Genomic DNA, 18,894 nt, shown 5'->3' with positions numbered 1-18,894 from the left:
CAAAAGGCTGTAATGGACCATTTTTAGCCCGTTCGAACCTTATTGACCTAAAATTGATAAAAACACAAATAAGTACTAAAACGGAAAAATAAAGATAGATGAATGGACTAAAATACCCTAGCTTAGGTACTAAAATGCGTCACATTTGAGCACTCATCAAAATTCCTTACATGAAAATATTGTTTTGTTACAAGAATGTTATGACTAAAAATTATATCAAGACTTAATATATTTTGGTTGGTTGTTGGAAATATTAGTACTTGTTCCTAATTTTTTGGGGAATGAAGTAGAACTTGTTTGCTGGGTTAAAAAGTTGAAATTAAAGTTTGTCTTGAAATTTTTTTTTTTTTTTATTTCCTGAATGGAGTGGTTTTATAAACAAAGAATAAACAATACAAGTGCATAAGGAGGCATACCTCTTTTTACAAATCAAGAGCTAGAATAATCCCATTTCCAGTATATACTAGGGAAAAAAACTAAATGCATTGACATTAAAACACTTAAAACAAAAGAACTAAATCTTCAATACTAAAATTGAGGTAAGACAAAACTTCCCACATAAATAGTCTTGGCAACATATGAAGCTTGATCTTTGACTCCATCATGAAGAACAACATTTCTAACATTCCAAATCTTCCAAACTATAATTGCAAAATTCTACTCAAAATTTTTTTCTTAATATATAGATTTACCAGAAATTTGCAAATCAAACCAGTCCACCATTTGCATCAGAGAATTACACACTGGAAAGTCTATTCTCCCAAACTGATTGAGCATAAGAGCAGGTGCATAATAAATGATTATTTATATTAGCATCTTTCCAACAGTTGTGACAAATAACTGTTAAGTTAATCCCACGCTTTTGCAAATTAACCAATGATAAATTTCTGTTGTACAGAATGATACATACCACAATAGAAACTCTAGGTCTACAATATCTCTACAATAAACTACTCCATTTCAGAACTTGACTTTTGTATCTGCAAACAATCCAAGCTGCTTTTAAAGAGAATTGACAGTGCTTCCAATCAATAAGGTCTTTCCCAGCATTAATTGTGATGGCCCAAGTTTTTCAAACCCAGTGTGTCAGCGAGTGACCCGAAATTGACCCGATAACGGATCCCAACGCGGAAGGGAAAAAAGAAATGAGGTCTCTAGAGACATACGTCATCTCTAAGACAACAATGTAACCTCCCGAGGAAGTTACGAGACTAAATGGAAACAAATGCGGAAGCTAGGATTTAAAACAGACAAAATGAACCACTAGCGGTAAAATTCTCATTTCAAACAGAAATGGACGCTACTGTATATACCATTGGATAGACAATGAAAAATTAATAAATTTAAACTCAAAAATCATTTGATTTGGAGTCCGGACGAAGAAGATATGATCAAATAAAGAAAGAGGACAAGAATGCAACATAAGACCATCTAATCAGTTGGATGACAAAATAGCAAGGAAGGAAAACTACAGTAAGCCATATAATTGATTAAATGCCCCATCTAATCGATCAGATGGATCTCGCAGCCAGGAAATGATGGAAAAATTGAGGGCCAAGATTATTTTTTTTGGAAAAAGTTTGTGAAGTCACCCCCCCCCCCCCTAAAATTGGGCGTTCTGATCAACCATGGTCCAAACCAAGGTCACCATTCAATAAAAAATGACCTAAATGCCCCCAAGTGCATACATTATAAAAATAGACAAATACTATAATAAAAAGGCATCAATAGCATAGATTAAAATGTTTAGCCCTTGGCCTCATTACACATGTAAATAAAGTACATCAAAATGAAGTAATACAAGGGCTCATTACACCACAAAAAGGAAGCATGCATGCTTCTAAAAAAACTAGATATTACAACATTAAAAGAGATCAAAACATACTAACACTTGTATGCTTTTAAAATAAAAAATGTCCACAATGCCAAGCCACATAAGAGTCTATGAATGGTGTCCCTCCATGAATAGGTCTTCTTTACCTGAAAATAACCCAATCAACAAGGGTGAGTAACCAAAGTTACTCGTAGGAAGAAGAGCATGCGTATACCCTAAAGTTTCAAATGTCTTGCAAGTTCAATATAGACGAATACAAGGGATCATTCCTCCTAACATCTAAGTTGCAAGGTGAACTAAAGGATCATCTCAAGCTACGATAAATAATTGAAATGAAATACACAATGCACAAGTACACAATGCACAAGTATACTAAACAATATTGAAACCTCAAGCACCAATTCACAAGCTACAAGTAATCAATGATTAACAACTTGGAATTGAATGGGAAATCATATAATGTGGAAAACTTAGAGGTGGCGTCCGGTTGTGAACTCACAACACAAGACAATACAAGTTGTTTCAAGCATTAACCCTCAAGGAACTACCTAAGTGCGCACTATATTGTAGAGAGAACTCATACCTCCCGTACTAGGGCCAAACCCTAGCCATTTTAATGTTTTCTTTGCCCTAAGTATTTTCAAAATCAACAAGTTATCACAACAACAACAAGTGCTACAATGCAACTAAACACCTTCCATACACAACCAACATTTGGTAATCACACACAGCCATGCTCTAAGTCTCCAAGATACAATGTCATGTGAATGTCAAGTTTATAATGCAATATCAACTTTACTATAACAAGGTTATTAAACAAGGGATTTAATGTCCACAATGGCATACAAAATGTAAAATCTTCAATGTGCAATTTGCTACAAGCCTGTTTACTAACAGGAAGTAATTTCTGTTTGCTACTGTCAACTCTGAAAAAGTAGAAATAAAAGTAAAATTATGTTCAATAAAATTGATTCTGATTTCTAAAAAAGAGAAAGTGAAATCAATTTTAATGAAGAAAGTGAAAAGTGACTTTTTGATGCTTTCTATATTTTCTGCACTGTAGCGGGAAATTGATTCCTACACTGTTACCACACAAACCATTGTTCATCCCAAATAAGTTGTGCGTGAGTTGCTGTCTCGTTTATAACATCTTCTCCCTTCTCTCTATGCTCACCCTCAATCTACCATGGACGACAGAACCGAAGGCTTATGGTTGTTCTTCAAGGCTTCTCATTTCGAACCCACCATATCTCCATCTGCCCAAACTCTTCTACCCATCAAATTTAAGGGATTTATAGATCATCGCTCTTCCAATTTGTACACCGCCAAAGACGGCGGCGTTGATTCGAACAAGCACACCATCGCCGACGAGCAATGACTCATTTTCCTCTCTTAAACCCCAATATTGTACAGGATCCGACGCTGTTTCGGTGTGCCGCCGGCATATCCCAAGCCTCACAACCACCGGAATCCATTCGGAGCTTGTCGTTCCTTGCTGTCTGCATGCATTTCAGACAGTGCTCGACATCTTCTTCACTGCCTAATAAACCCACGCTTGTTGCTGGAGCCTTTGCGTCTCAATTACTAATCACCATAATTAAACCCAAATCAAGGCAAGCCATTTCTGTAACACCCACAGTGGAATCTTCAATTTCTTTGATCACCTTCTTTGGTAATGTACTACCATTTGTGACCACCCAAATTGTGGATGCTTGGGAAGTATTTGAAACCACCCAACTTAAGGATAAGCGGGAAGAATTTGAAATCACCCCAATTGAATGCAAATTGAATTTGATTTGGTGGAATTCAATTTGGAAAGCTAATGTCACATATGGAGAGTATAAAGAGAGTCTCTGTGTTTACCATCGGATGCGAAATTGGGGTTGGGGCTAATGGGTTTACTTTTCCTTTCATTGTAAAGGCTTGCGCAATGATGGGAGAATCTAAAATCTGCAGGAATGTTAATACTCATGTTTTGCATTAGGGATTTGAACAACATCTTCATGTGATGAATGAACTGATGGGTATGAAGGAAGGTTGTGGGTGAAATGGGTTCGCCGCGGTGGGGTTGGATATGGTGGTGGTCGGATGTGTGGTGCTCGCCGTCGCCGAACACAATTTCGTTGAAAGTCGTCGCCGTTTCAATCCATCTCGTCGTGCTTCGTCTTCTTCGCGAGAATTGCAAAGGCACGGCTAAGATTTCAGCTTTTTTTAGATTCAGAAATATAATAGGAAAGCAAAATTAAAATCAAAATTATTAAATTTACTTTCTATTTTTTACTTTCAAAATAGTAAAAATAAAATTTTCTTATTAAACATCATTTTACTTTCTATTTTATCTCAAAAAAGTAAAATTATTATTTTACTTTTGAAGAAAATAAAAGTAAGAAAGTGAAAGCGTTAGTAAACGGGCCCTACACAAAACAATGATATCATATATCATACTAAAATCAATTCACCATCATAGTAAGTCAAAAATACTAAATCCACAAAACTTAGTAATAAGCTTACAATGTAAATGTTCCATGAGAGTTCATTAACACCACAACATAAATCTCTATAATTTAGTAATCTACTAAATTAATCAATCAACTTTGCAATAGGATATATGATACACATGTTTTGAATCATTAAACCCTAAATCAAGTATATAGAATTTACATCTAAATGCAATCCTACAATTCAACAAGCATGTATACAATATATAAAAAACCTCAAATACAATCAAAACCCTAAGAAGATAAACATATTATAACCCCTACCTAGCTAGAGAATAGAATCTTTAGAATCCAAGCAAAGTGGTGCAAATCCAATTCCAAGAACAAGGCCTTGTAGGTGATGACCCAAGGAAGCAACCTTTCTATGGTGAGGTGAAAAGGTGAGGGGAAGGTGATGCAAGGCAAGGTCAAAGCTTAGGGTTTCAAGCTTAATAATGGTGGCAAGAGAGGAAACATGAGGAAAAAGGTGAAGTTAGTGATTTTCTACTAACTAAGGCATTTGTTGGCCAACAACCCACACACCAACACAACCTCTCACACACACAAACACTCATTCACTCCCTCTACTTGTAAAAATCTTAGGCCTCCTCACAATGTTAAATCCTAAGCCTACACTTATCAACAATCCAAGCTAACAAGTGCACCAACCAAAAGGCAGCATGTAGATGAATCTACACCCTTTACTTGTCCTCATCTAAAGCACCCTCAGAAGGTTAAATCTATACCCAACATTTGTCACCATCCTAGGCTTCCAAGTATGCCCAATGGTAAGTCAACAAATGGTCCAATGGAAGTGTGACACTTGTCACACTTTCCAAAAATTACAAAATGGTCTTTCATTAGAATATCTCACAAAATAAATTGCAAAAAGGTCCCTATAGAAAAATATCTCAAAAACTTAATTACGCAAAACATCCCAAAATGTGAAAATGTTTCCGAAGAAACTATCCATCCATACCCCTACGAAAAAAAAATAAACAAGCAAGCATGCTTTCTACAAAAGTAAAGATACGCATTTCATTAAAACAACATGAGATGGATGCACGTGAAGTCGGAAATCAAATCCGAACTCAAAACCATACCTCAGGTCTCAAAAACCCTAAGGTGATGCGGAAAAAAGAATAAATTAAATAATTAATTAAATAAAATGATAAAACAAATAATAAATAATTTTAAAAAAATGATGGAAAAAAATCAAAAAAGGAAAAAGAAGACACGTTCTTCACATTAATATTAAACCTTTGAATAACTTCCCTTACTTCCTCAGGCAAAAAAACAGGTAATTCCCATCTATCATTCATAATAATATCAGCAAGCCTAAGATTTCTGTCCACCTGTCAAAGTATAGCAGCCCTAAATCTCTGAATCAGTGATTGAGACTTGTTGATCTTGAATCCAAGACTTTTGATGATCATAATTCATTAATGATGTTCTTTGCATACTAATGTCTACCTTAAGCAAAATTACAGATCTAAGCCTTCATTAAGTCCAAGACATTACAGATAAAAGCTCAAATGAAGAAGCATCTTGAAGATACGTGAAAAAGACAAAAGGAATCAAGATTCTAAGTGAAGTCATCAAGATCGCATCAAAAGAGGTTAGCTCGAATGGTGAACTTTTTAGGAAACTTTGTTAAAGCATGAATGAACATCTTGAAGTTCTTACTCTCAAAATCATGCATAAAAACACATTCATCAAGTTTAAGGAACATTAGACCAAGTTTAAACATCATCAAACATGTTCCTAAGATTCAAGTTCCATTTCGGTCGACTAAAATGGAAGGACACATTGAAACAGTGGACCGATGTAAACAGAGAGTTTTGGAACTGTGCATCAAATCATTTCGGCCTATTAAAATAGAAAGTACCAGATAACCACTGAGTTATTTTGGTCTGCCGAAACACAAGGATGGTTCATTTCGGTCGACCGAACCTGTGCAGATTCAAAATTTAAACTGCTATTTTGCCTCGAAGTGTGTGTCCAACAGCTAGAATTCATATTAAATAGATCTGAAAGACTATACAATGACTTTTAAACTTCATCAAAAGGTATTGCATTCATTGAGAAACATATTCTTGCAATCTTGGAACCTTTTTATCATCATTCACATACTTCATATCCTTAAAGAGTATTGAGCTTCAATTTATTCATACATACTCTAGAGTGAGCTAAATCTTGTACTTTAGATCTAAGAAAGATCATCTTGTACTTCATCAATCTTGTTCAAATCTTGTAAGGGCTTGTGTGGCCCAAGGAAGACTAAGAGAAGGTGTTTCTCTTAGCACTTAGAAGCAAGGAAGAGCTTCTTGTAAAAGGTTTGCTCTCCACCCGCAAGGAGAAGCCATAGTGAATTGGGAAGTCTCAAGAGGGGTCTTAAGCCGAGGAGTAGGAGTTTCCCAACCTCGCTAAAATTACTGAGTATATGTTTGCAATCTCTAACTCTATCCCTTACATTCATTGCTTCATATTTTGTTTGATAAATATTGTCCTTTGAAGTTTATAATTTAAATAGCTTTCATTAATAATTATTAAGGATATTAAGCTAAGTCCTAGTCAGTTAATTAAAACGAAAAATTGACCTTAGTTTGCTTAAACTCTATTCACCCCCCCTCTAGAGTCTATACTTGGGCAACAATTGGTATCAGAGCTAGAACTCTATTGAAAAAGCTTAAGTGTATTAGAGAACGATCATGGCAAACTTAAATGGTCATCTTCATCAAGAAGGTCAATCTAATACTAGACCTCCTTGGTTCGATGGAACAAACTATGGATATTGGAAAAATAGAATAATAAACTTTCTTCAATCCCTAGACTATTAAATTTGGCTAGTTATAGTTAATGGACCTTTTGTTCCAATGAAAGTTGTTGACACAAGAAGAATCCCTAAAACTGAAGCTGAATGGGACACTGAGGATTATAAACTTATTTCCTTGAATGCTAAAGCTAAAGTCAATCTAAATTATGCTATAAGTCCTAGTGAATATAATAGAGTCTCTACTTGTACCACAGCTAAAGAAATCTTGGATAAACTCCAGGTTACTTATGAAGGAACTTCACAGGTCAAGGAATCCAAAATTGACATTCTTATGCATCAATATGAATTGTTTCGTATGAATGAAAATGAGTCCATTAGTGCAGTGTTTGTGAGATTTACTGACATTATAAATGGCTTGAAATATCTTGGCAGAACTATGACTAACTCTGATCTTGCAAGGAAAATTCTAAGAAGTTTACCCGAAAAATGGGATGCAAAAGCAATGGCAATTAAGGAAGCTCACAATCTCAACACACTTGAGTTAGATGAACTCCTAGGCTGTCTTCTCATATGGGAGATCACCCTAAAAGATAGAGAAGGAGATCATCATCGAAAAAAGGAAATTGCTCTCAAAGCATCTCAAATAGAAAAGGAAGTTGCCCACAACGAAAGTGAAAATGATGATCTGGCTCTCATCACTCAATCCTTCAAAAGATTCCTTCATAGGAAGAAATTCAACATAGGAAGGTTCAAAAAGGGTGAATCATCTAATGAACAAAGCAAACGAGACACCCTTACTTGTTATCATTGTGGAAAATCGGGACATTTCAAAGCCGATTGTCATGCCTATAAAGAGGAAAAGAAAAAGAAAAGAGCAATGCAAGCCACTTAGAAAGATGATGACTCAAATGGCTCTAAAAGCGATGAAGAGAAAGCCATCCTTTGTCTCATGGCAAATAGGGATGAGGTAAATTCTAATTTTGACTCTTCTTTCGAATGTGAAATGTCTTATGATGATTTGGTTGATACATATAATGGATTACTTGATGGTTTTAAGGAATTGCATGATGAACTAGGTAAAATGGTCAAAAAATGTGCTTCTCAAATAAGGGAAAAACTTATCGTTGAAAACAAACTTCAAACTCTTCTAAATGAAAATGAATGCTTGAAAAAGGAATGCATGTTACTTAAAGAAACTGGATCACCTGAACTTATCTCTGAAAATGAATCCTTGAAGTTAATCATTGAAGATCAAATTAATGGTCTAGCAAAGTTTACTCAAGGTACCAATAATCTAGAACTAATTCTAGGTGCTCAAAGAAGTGTCTTTAATAAAAATGGATTAGGATATGACCCTTTTAACAAGAAAGCATGTCTATTGAAAAAGAGAGAGCCCTTGGCCAACTACTTTGTCAAAAGCAAGAACAGAAATTCTAGATGCAATTATTGTAAAAGAATGGGTCACCTTATTCAAGACTGTTCAAAGAGAAAGCCTAAGATCATAAAGAAGTGGGTTCTTAAAGGAACATATGTGCTCTTAGCTAACTCCCATGGACCCAACAAGATTTGGGTACCAAGTGAAAATATTTGAAATCTCTTTTGTAAGATGGTTTCAAGGTCTCCACATCTTCCAAGGATAAATGGTTTCTAGATAGCGAATGTTCAAGACATATAACGGGTGATCGCACAAAATTCTCCTCTCTAGAAGCATACAACGGAGGAAGCGTAACATTTGGAGACAATTCTAAAGGCAAGGTAATTGGCATTGGGATCATAGGTATTTCTTCCTCTTTATCAATTGAACAAGTTTTACTTGTTGAAGGTTTAAAGCATAATCTATTTAGTGTTAGTTAACTTTGTGAGAATGGATTTGATGTGACTTTTAAATCAGATAAATGCATTGTTAATAGAAATGAATCTCAAATATTTTGTGCTCCTAGAAGTGGTAATGTATATACCTTGCTATTAGGTGAACTTCAAGAACAAGATGTTAAATGTTTCATGTCATCAAATGAACATAGTTGGTTGTGGCATTGAAGGTTAGGTCATGCTAGCATGGATTTAATCTCAAGATTGTCTAAAAATGAACTTGTCAAAGGTCTCCCCAAGATAAATTTTTCAAAAGATAAGCTTGCCAAATTGGTAAGCAAATCAAGTCTTCTTTCAAAAGGAAAAAGGATATAACCACTTCTAAACCACTTGAATTGATTCACATGGATCTTTTTAGACCGGAGAAAATTGCTAGTCTTGGTGGTAAACTTTATGCCTTTGTGATTGTAGATGACTACTCTAGATTCACTTGGGTATTCTTTTTTGCACGCAAAAATGAGGCTCATTCAATTCTTTCAAAATTTTGCAAAAGAGTCGAAAATGAAAAGGAATGTAAAATTAAAACCGTTAGAAGTGATAGGGGAAGAGAGTTTGACAATCAAGACGTTGAAAGATTTTGCGACAAAAATGGCTACAATCACAATCTTTCAGCACCTAGGACTCCCTAACAAAACGGTGTTGTTGAAAGGAAAAATAGATCTCTTCAAGAAATGGCTAGAACCATGCTAAATGAGCACAAATCACCTAGATCTCTATGGTCCGAAGCCGTAAACACTTCATGCTATGTTATAAATAGAGTTGTTATTAGAAAGATTCTCAACAAAACACCTTATGAGTTATGGAACAAAAGAAAACCTAATATTGGTTCTTTCAAAGTCTTTGGGTGTAAATGCTTTGTCCTCAATGACAAGGATAATCTAGGAAAATTTGATGCTAAATCCGATAAAGGCATTTTCTTGAATATTCCTCTAGAAGTAAAGCATATAGAGTTTATAACAAGAGGACCTTAGTTGTGGTTGAATCCATACATGTTGTGTTTGATGAATCACCAACCTCTCCCATAAAAAGTGTGATGGACAATGATAAAGAAGTTGAACTTGAAAAGGTTACCAATGAACTTAATACAAATAGGTCCCCTATAGAGCTTGAGAAGAGTATCAATGAACTCAACATAAATGAGTCTCCTATTGATATCTATCAAAGTTCCAATTCAAGTGATGATAGCTCTCAAAATAAAACTACTCCAAATGAATGGAAGTTAGTTCATAATCATTCCATTGACCAAGTTATTGGTGATCCATCCAAAGGTGTTAGCACAAGATCACAATTGAGAAATGTATGCAATTTTGTGGCATTTGTTTCTCAATTCGAACCGAAAAATATACATGAGGCTGAAAATGATGAATCTTGGCTCTTGGCAATGCAAGAAGAACTCATTCAATTCAAAAGGAACAAGGTTTGGCATCTTGTCCCTAAACCTCAAAATAAAACAATTATTGGCACAAAATGGGTTTTTAGAAACAAAAATGATGAGTCGGGAACTATTGTTAGGAACAAGGCTAGACTTGTTGCAAAAGGCTATAACCAAGAAGAAGGTATAGATTATGAAGAGACTTTTGCTCCAGTTGCTAGACTTGAGGCTATAAGAATGTTACTTGCATTTGCATCTCACAAAAATTTCAAATTATTTCAAATGGATATAAAGAGCGCTTTCTTGAATGGTTTTATAGATGAAAAAGTATTTATAGAACAACCACCGGGCTTTGAAAGTTATGACAATCCAAATCATGTTTATAAATTGACCAAAGCTTTATATGGTTTAAAACAAGCTCCTAGAGCTTGGTATGAAAGACTTAGTGGGTTTCTACTTTCAAATGGTTTTAGTAGAGGAAAAATTGATAATACACTTTTTACCAAAATCATTGATAGCCATTTGTTGATCATTCAAATTTACGTTGATGAAATTATTTTTGGTTTAACAAATGACTCTCTAAGTAAGGAGTTTGCTACCTCCATGCAAAATGAGTTTCAAATGAGCATGATGGGCGAACTCAACTTCTTCTTAGGATTGCAAATCAAACAAACTCTTGATGGAATTTTTATTTCCCAATCAAAGTATACTAAAGATTTGCTAAAGAAATTTAGCTCGGAAGACGCCAAACATGCTAAAACTCCCATAAGTCCTTCCTTAAAGCATGATAAGGATGAGAAAGGAAAAGTTGTTGATATTAAGAAATATAGAGGGATGATTGGAAATCTTCTATATTTAACGGCTAGTACGCCGGACATTATGTTTAGTGTATGTCTATGTGCTAGGTTTCAATCTTGTCCCAAAGAATCTCACTTAAATGCTGTCAAGCGTATTTTTAAATACTTAAATGGCACTATCAACTTAGGATTATGGTATCCTAGGCACGCATCATTTGAACTTCTAGCATTTATGGATGCGGATTTTGCCGGTTGTAAAGTTGATAGAAAAAGTACAAGCGGCGCCTGTCACTTTATTGGTCAATCCATTGTATCTTGGTCTTGCAAGAAACAAAATTCAGTAGCACTGTCCATTGGTGAAGCTGAATATGTTGCTACTGGAAGTTGCTATGCACAAATCTTATATATCAAACAACAACTTAAAGACTTTGGCTTATTCTTCGACAAAATCCCTATTAAATGTGACAATACCAGCGCCATTTTCATATCAAAGAACCCTATTCAGCATTCCAAAACAAAGCATATTGAAATTAGATATCATTTCTTACGTGATCACGTATCAAAAGGCGATATTGAATTAATATTCATTTCCATCGAGAATCAATTGACCGACATTCTCACGAAGCCACTACAAGAATATAGATTTTGCACACTTCAACGAGAAATCGGAATGGCAATGGAAAATCAGTTTAATTGACAAAAATCCTCACAAAGCTGCCTCTGCATTTATTTCGGCAGACCGAACTTCCATTTCGGTCGTCCGAAACAAAGAAGTCAAAATTCCACCAGGAGCCATTTCGGCCGACCGATAGATCCACTTCAGTCGACCGAAACTTTGCGGCCCATTAACTTTAAAGCCCATTTTACCTTAATATATACCGCGAACCCTATTCTTTTCCCCAAATTCAAAAACAATTCCTCTCACCCTCTCAAAAGGTGATTGCGAAGCTGGTACCATCCCAATCATTCTCTTCTTCCTCCTCCTGCTTAAGTTAAGTCTCATCGCACTCCTTACACTCCATTCATCCTATGTTCTTCCTTTTAACTATCATTTGGTATCATTATTCTCTCATTCCTCATCTCTAGAACATCCATAACATCTTCCCATGGCCTCTAGAAGGAATCCACCTAGGCTAAGCCGTGGCTCAGAAAAGAGAACCAAGCGTTCTCATGACCACGATGCCGGAGGGTCTGAGCCTTCTGATCCCGTACAACCTGAACCCTATCCTTCCCCTTCACTGCGTCTTTTCCGAGAACCTGAGTTCAAGGAAACTTATGAAACCAAATTTCTTCATAAAATGGTTGCAAAAAGTAAATTCTTTGATGGAAGTGAAAGTGGGGAGTTGTTCAAACACACCTTCTTCCTATTCCAAGCTATTGGTTTAGGAGACTTCGTTTCACTCAAGGTTCCTTATTACCCCAAGCTCATTAGATTATTTTACACCCACCTTGAGTGAGTTCTAGGACAAAACACTTTTAACTCTTTCGTCGTAGGCACTAATATTTACCTTACCTTATCCAACATCCGTTGTATTCTCAACATCCCTCAAGGCGATATTACCTACTACACGAACTATGATTGGTACAATGGAGAAGGATTTAATCCTCTCCAAGTGGTTCAACAAATGAGCCATTTTCCCACTGAAAACACGGATAAAATAATTGCGAGTCAATTAATCGTGCAAGCTCGTCTCATTTATCATGTCATCATCCACACCATTCTTCCAAAATATAGCGGACGCTCCGATGTGTCCTTTATGGAAGCTTTTCTGATTTGGTGCGTCCTAAACGGGAAGAAATTTGATCTCGCCTTCCTCATTTTTCATCATATGCTGGACTGTGCAAGGAAACAAAAAACTCACCTGTTCTACGTTATGACTCTCACAATGATATTTCGAGCCTACAAAGTACGAATAGAGAGAGAGGATAAACAGGAAGTTACAAACCTCTACAGAATTGACAAAGACCTGCTTGGCCGAATGGGTCTAAAGAAATCCATAGACAACACTTGGGATGACCCCAAATTTGGTGACCCTGCAGATACAGGATAAGAAATTGTTACGGCAGACCAACAACAAGAAGGTGTTACAGTAGGGGGTGATGATTGGGAAGAAGAAGAAGAAGAAGAAGAGAGAGAGAACAACAAGAACCGATAAACATTCCTTCATCCGAAGAAAGATCCCTCCGTGAGCTTCTACTCGAGAGTATTGCTCTGTCAAAAGAGCAAATAGCCCTTGAGAAAGAAAATAAGGAACACATCCTCGCCTTGCGTGAACGGGTCGAAGAAGTCGCAAATGAAGTCGACATTGTCAAACACGATCTTGCTGACCTCCGAATTATAGAGCTGCCTCACTTTTGATGCCCCCCCCCCCCCCCCCCCACACACACACACACACCTTTTTAATGAATGACAATGGGGGAGAATTGATGTGTGATCATTGGTAGTTAGGTTGATATGACTGTGATGGAGTAGACGTGATTTTGCTAATGCTGTATTTTGATAATGTGAATTGACCATGCTAAGTTTTGATAAATTGACCATGATGTATTTTGACTTTATCGTAAAAATTAAATACATGTTTTTGGTATTAATGAAGTACATGTGTTTAATACCTTGTCTTGATCTTTCTTAAAATGTCAATTTACATACTTTTAATATTATCTTGCCAAAAATGATAAAATAGATGCACAAGGAAAGGGGGAGATTTGTAATCTCTTAAGTACAACCTCATTTTAAATCTATGCACATTGATAAGGGGAGAATTGTTCATATTCCACACTTTTATTTATCGAACACATCAATGAATTGTTATCATCAAAAAGGGGGAGATTGTTGATCTTGAATCCAAGACTTTTGATGATCATAATTCATTAATGATGTTCTTTGCGTACTAATGTCCACCTTAAGCAAAATTACAGATCTAAGCCTTCATTAAGTCCAAGACATTATAGATAAAAGCTCAAATGAAGAAGCATCTTGAAGATACGTGAAAAAGACAAAAGGAATCAAGATTCTAAGTGAAGTCATCAAGATTGCATCAAAAGGGGTTAGCTAAGATGGTGAGCTTTTTAGGAAACTTTGTTAAAGCATGAATGAACATCTTGAAGCTCTTACTCTCAAAATCATGCATAAAAACACATTCATCAAGTTTAAGGAACATTGGACCAAGTTTAAACATCATCAAACATGTTCCTAAGATTCAAGTTCCATTTCGGTCGACCGAAATGGAAGGACACATTGAAACAGTGGACCGATGTAAACAGAGAGTTTTGGAACTGTGCATCAAATCATTTCGGCCTATTGAAATAGAAAGTACCAGATAACCACTGAGTTATTTCGGTCTGCCGAAACACAAGGATGGTTCATTTCGGTCAACCGAACCTATGCAGATTCAAAATTTAAACTGCTATTTTGCCTCGAAGTGTGTGTCCAACAGCTAGAATTCATATTAAATAGATCTGAAAGACTATACAATGACTTTTAAACTTCATCAAAAGGTATTGCATTCATTGAGAAACATATTCTTGCATACTTCATATCCTTAAAGAGTATTGAGCTTCAATTTATTCATACATACTCTAGAGTGAGCTAAATCTTGTACTTTAGATCTAAGAGAGATCATCTTGTACTTCATCAATCTTGTTCAAATCTTGTAAGGGCTTGTGTGGCCCAAGGAAGACTAAGAGAAGGTGTTTCTCTTAGCACTTAGAAGCAAGGAAGAGCTTCTTGTAAAAGGTTTGCTCTCCACCCGCAAGGAGAAGCCATAGTGAATTGGGAAGTCTCAAAAGGGGTCTTGAGCCGAGGAGTAGGATTTTCCGAACCTCTCTAAAATCGCTGAGTATATGTTTGCAATCTCTATCTCTATCTCTTATATTCATTGCTTCATATTTTGTTTGATAAATATTGTCCTTTGAAGTTTATAATTCAGATAGCTTTCATCAATAATTATCAAGGATATTAAGCTAAGTCCTAGTCAGTTAATTAAAATGAAAAATTGACCTTAGTTTGCTTAGACTCTATTCACCCCCCCCCCCCCCTCCCTCTAGAGTCTATACTTGGGCAACAAGACTCACACCAAGGATCAGTTCATAAACTAAATACCTTTCCATCTCCAATCTTAAACTCAGTATTTTCTAATACCATCTGTCTCAACCATATAATTTGTTTCCATATAACTGAATCACAACACTTTGGAACAACATTTCAGAAAGAACCTCTTTGTAAATACACAGCATGAAGCCATTTAATCCACAATTTGTCCTTCTTCTGAACAAAATCCTAGCAGAGAGTAATTTTTGCAGCAACATTAGTATCTTGAATTCTTCTAATGTTAAAACCTCCCTCTAAAATAGGTAAAGCAACCTGACTCCATTTAATCTGAGAAATCTTCTTAACATCCTGCTTACCACTCCACAAAAATTGCTTTAATCTTCTTTCCAGACCAGTCTTAAACTCCCAAGGAATCTTAAATCCAAATACCCAATGATACAAATAAGAATAAAGCACTAATCTAATTAATTCAATTCTTCCTGCCACTGACAAATTTATAGTGTTCCAATGAGCCAATCTGAGATTTATCTTATCCAACAAGGGTCTAAACTCACCTATTCTCAAATTATTGTTAGATAAAGGCAGCCCTAGATATTTAAAAGGAAAACTCTCAGTATGGAATTGCAGTATGCTTGACAATTTTCTTCTTCCTTTCACTGCTTTAGAAAAGACAATTGAACTCTTTTCTTTATTAACCTGCAGCCCTGTAACCTCTTGAAAATGTTTGAACACATCCAAAATTGACTTTGCAATACAAATATCAGCATTGACCATAATTAACAAGTCGTCAGCATAATAGGAAATAATTGTTCCTTCAGTTGTTGAACCGTATAACAACGAAGAACAATTGAATGATCAATAACTCCATAATGAGATTGTCACCAATGAATAGATTGTAGAAGAATCATAAGAAATAACATTAAGACGATCTTTAAGAGAAAGGAGATCTGCTATTCCGAATGATTATGTGATATATCTGCAAGAATCTTATTTTGATAGTGAGATATATACGGATCCGGTTACATATTCACAAGAGAAATCTTCATATCTGTCATAGCCACAACCTTATATAACTTTATCTTACCCTCCTCTATAGCTTGTTCTATCAAATTACTAAAGTATTCAGTAACAAAAGAGAAAAGAAGGGGAGATAAAGGACAACCTTGCCTAATACCTCTGAAGGCAGAGAAAATAGAAAATTTTGGAGAAGAAATACACTTGGTAATCTAGTTAATCCATTTGACACTAAAACCAGAAACTTGCAACATCCTCTAAATAAACCCCCAGTCCACAGAGTCATAAGCTTTTTTTAAATCCACCTTCAAGGCCGTAGAAAGATCCACCTGCTTCTTTCCAAACCCTTTAATCAGATCAGATACCAACAAAATATTATCATGAAGCCTTCTGTTATTGATGAAAGCTGATTGTTTAGGCCTAATTAAATTGGGAAGAACAGTGCTCAATCTGTTTGCTAAAACCTTAGAAATAATTTTATACACTAGATTACGTAGGGCTATAGATCTGTAATTTGCTATCTTATGCCCATGGTTAGTCTTGGGAATGAGAGTAAGATACCTTGAGGCATATTCCCAATATTAAAGAAATGACACATTGCATTGATAAGATCTTGCCCAATAATACCCCAGTAATGCTGAAAAAACCTTGCTGGGAAACCATCAGGTTCAAGTGCTTTATTCAGCTTAAAATGCATCACAACCTTTTTGATTTCTTCAACAGTTATAACACCCTCTAGCCTATCACAATCTTCTTGAGTCAAAACCTTCCTTGGAGGCCTAACCTCAACATTCACCTCTCCTTGTTTCTTGTATAATTCAGAATAAAACTGAACCAACCAATCTCTAATAGTCTTGGGGTCTGATGAGACTTCTCCTATAGAATTTTGTAACTAAGTGATGGAATTGGAGCATCTTCTTTACCTTACCACATTATGAAAAAATTTAGTATATTTATCCCCTTCTTGTAACCATTTAATCCTGGATTTCTGTGCCCACACAATCTCTTCTAGATCAAGAACATGTTGCAGCTTGTCAGTAGCTTCTCTCTCTTTTGAAATACACAGGCTTCTGAAGCAGCTCCATTTGCACTAAATAAACTTCATCTCTAGCAACTTTGATTTGCTATCAAGTAGTACCTTTTTCTTTGTTCCAAGCTTTGACAGCTTCCTTCACAGCCCTGAGCTTCTTTTGTAAAACATGTATAGGACTTCCAAAACCATTAGTCTCCCAAGCTTTACTCACCACATTCTCAACCTCAGCCTGCAAACACTAGATCTTGAGAAATTTGAAAGGCTTTGGACCAACTGAACAATCAAAAAATCATTGGACTGCCATGCCATAGTGATCAGATAAAGAGGCAGGAGTGAGAACCACCTTAGAATCATTAAAGTGTTGTAACCACAAAGAATTAACTAACACCCTCTCCAGCTTAGCATTAATCCTTTTTTAGATAATCTATTTATTACACTAAGACCAATCCCCATTATTAATAAGAAGATCTTCCATGCTAATATTAAAAATCACACTATTAAACACGTCCAGCTTACTTTGGGGAACCCTCGATCCTCCTTTCTTCTCATGACTATATCTAATCATATTCCAATCTCCCAAAGCTATCCAAGGCCCTAAAACTTTAGTAGCTTGTGTCTTGAAATTTTTTATTATCTTAAATAAGTTGATTGCCTTTTTAAACTCTATTCTTTTGCATGAAGAGGTGTGGTTTGGACTACCCAAAGAACTAATAGGAAAATATACTATTATGAAATGCAACTTTAGGGATGTGAATCCAACACTTCATTTCAAAGTGAATCTAATTTTTTTGTAGGAGATGTGAATTATTACATATGTGAATCTAATTTTATGCAGGAAGAGATGTGCTTTTTTGCCCTAGCTTCATTTCAATGTACTGTGCTTGTTCTCTTTTTTCCTCTTTCTTAGAAATGCTACTTTAGTGATGTGAATTTAACACTCTTTTTTGTTCTTCCTCTTTAGTTGCCTTTTATACGACATGAAATGCAGAGGTATGGCTTTTAATCCACTAGACTTCAAAAGGCAAAATGTAGACTATTGAACCTCTTAGAAAATATGTAATGGTTAAGCAATTCTGATTAATCCTTATACAATGCATTCAGGACCATGGTATCGATTTTAATGATTGGTCATCTCAGTGTCCATGTTGAAGCAAGTGCCCAAATAGTTGGTCCATTTCCATTTCCATTTCCATTTCCATTTCCTTCTGCTAAATTAATGCTTAATATGAAAATTCATCCACTTCATCACTATTGGATTGTTTTTTTTAGGAGTTTCATGTATACAAGGAAAAGAAAAATTAGTTCATATAGCTTGAATTTTAGAATCATATAATTTAAATTTGCAAAATGTGTTTTCTGATCTTAAAGTTTTTTAATGTTAGATTTATAATTGTTATTAGGGAGATGATATTGGCACTACAAAAACATCCTAAGGCGTTCCACTTTCTTAATGCCAGATTTATAATTGTTATTAGGGAGATGATATTGGCACTACAAAAACATCCTAAGGCGTTCCACTTTCTTATTCTACTAAAATGAGATTACAAAAAAGTCCCTAAACTAGATAAATTATTTATAATACCATTTTTGCCCTTCCATGTTAGGGTGAGATTCCTTCGTTTCTCTCCTATCACCACTCTTTCACTACATCATCGATGCAAGCTCTCCCAA

The 18,894-nt window shown here is 35.5% G+C and overlaps 1 protein-coding gene across 1 annotated transcript in view; it reads right to left on the bottom strand.

Moving 5' to 3' along the window:
* Nucleotides 1-1,961: 1,961 nt before the first annotated feature.
* LOC132306178 (P-loop NTPase domain-containing protein LPA1 homolog 2-like) overlaps nt 1,962-18,894 on the bottom strand; it is a 52,985-nt gene continuing 36,052 nt past the window's right edge. The window contains exon 9 of the mRNA XM_059803463.1: nt 1,962-1,980. The gene's annotated coding sequence lies outside the window, so the exon portion shown is untranslated. The remainder of the gene's footprint in view (nt 1,981-18,894) is intronic.

This window comes from Cornus florida, unplaced genomic scaffold (genome assembly GCF_030987335.1).
Source record: "Cornus florida cultivar Cherokee Brave unplaced genomic scaffold, ASM3098733v1 CherokeeBrave_3.0.0_Hap2_Chr05, whole genome shotgun sequence".
NCBI lineage: Eukaryota > Viridiplantae > Streptophyta > Magnoliopsida > Cornales > Cornaceae > Cornus > Cornus florida.
Note: the sequence above shows the minus strand (reverse complement) of the source record. Positions and strands in the feature narration are given on the sequence as shown.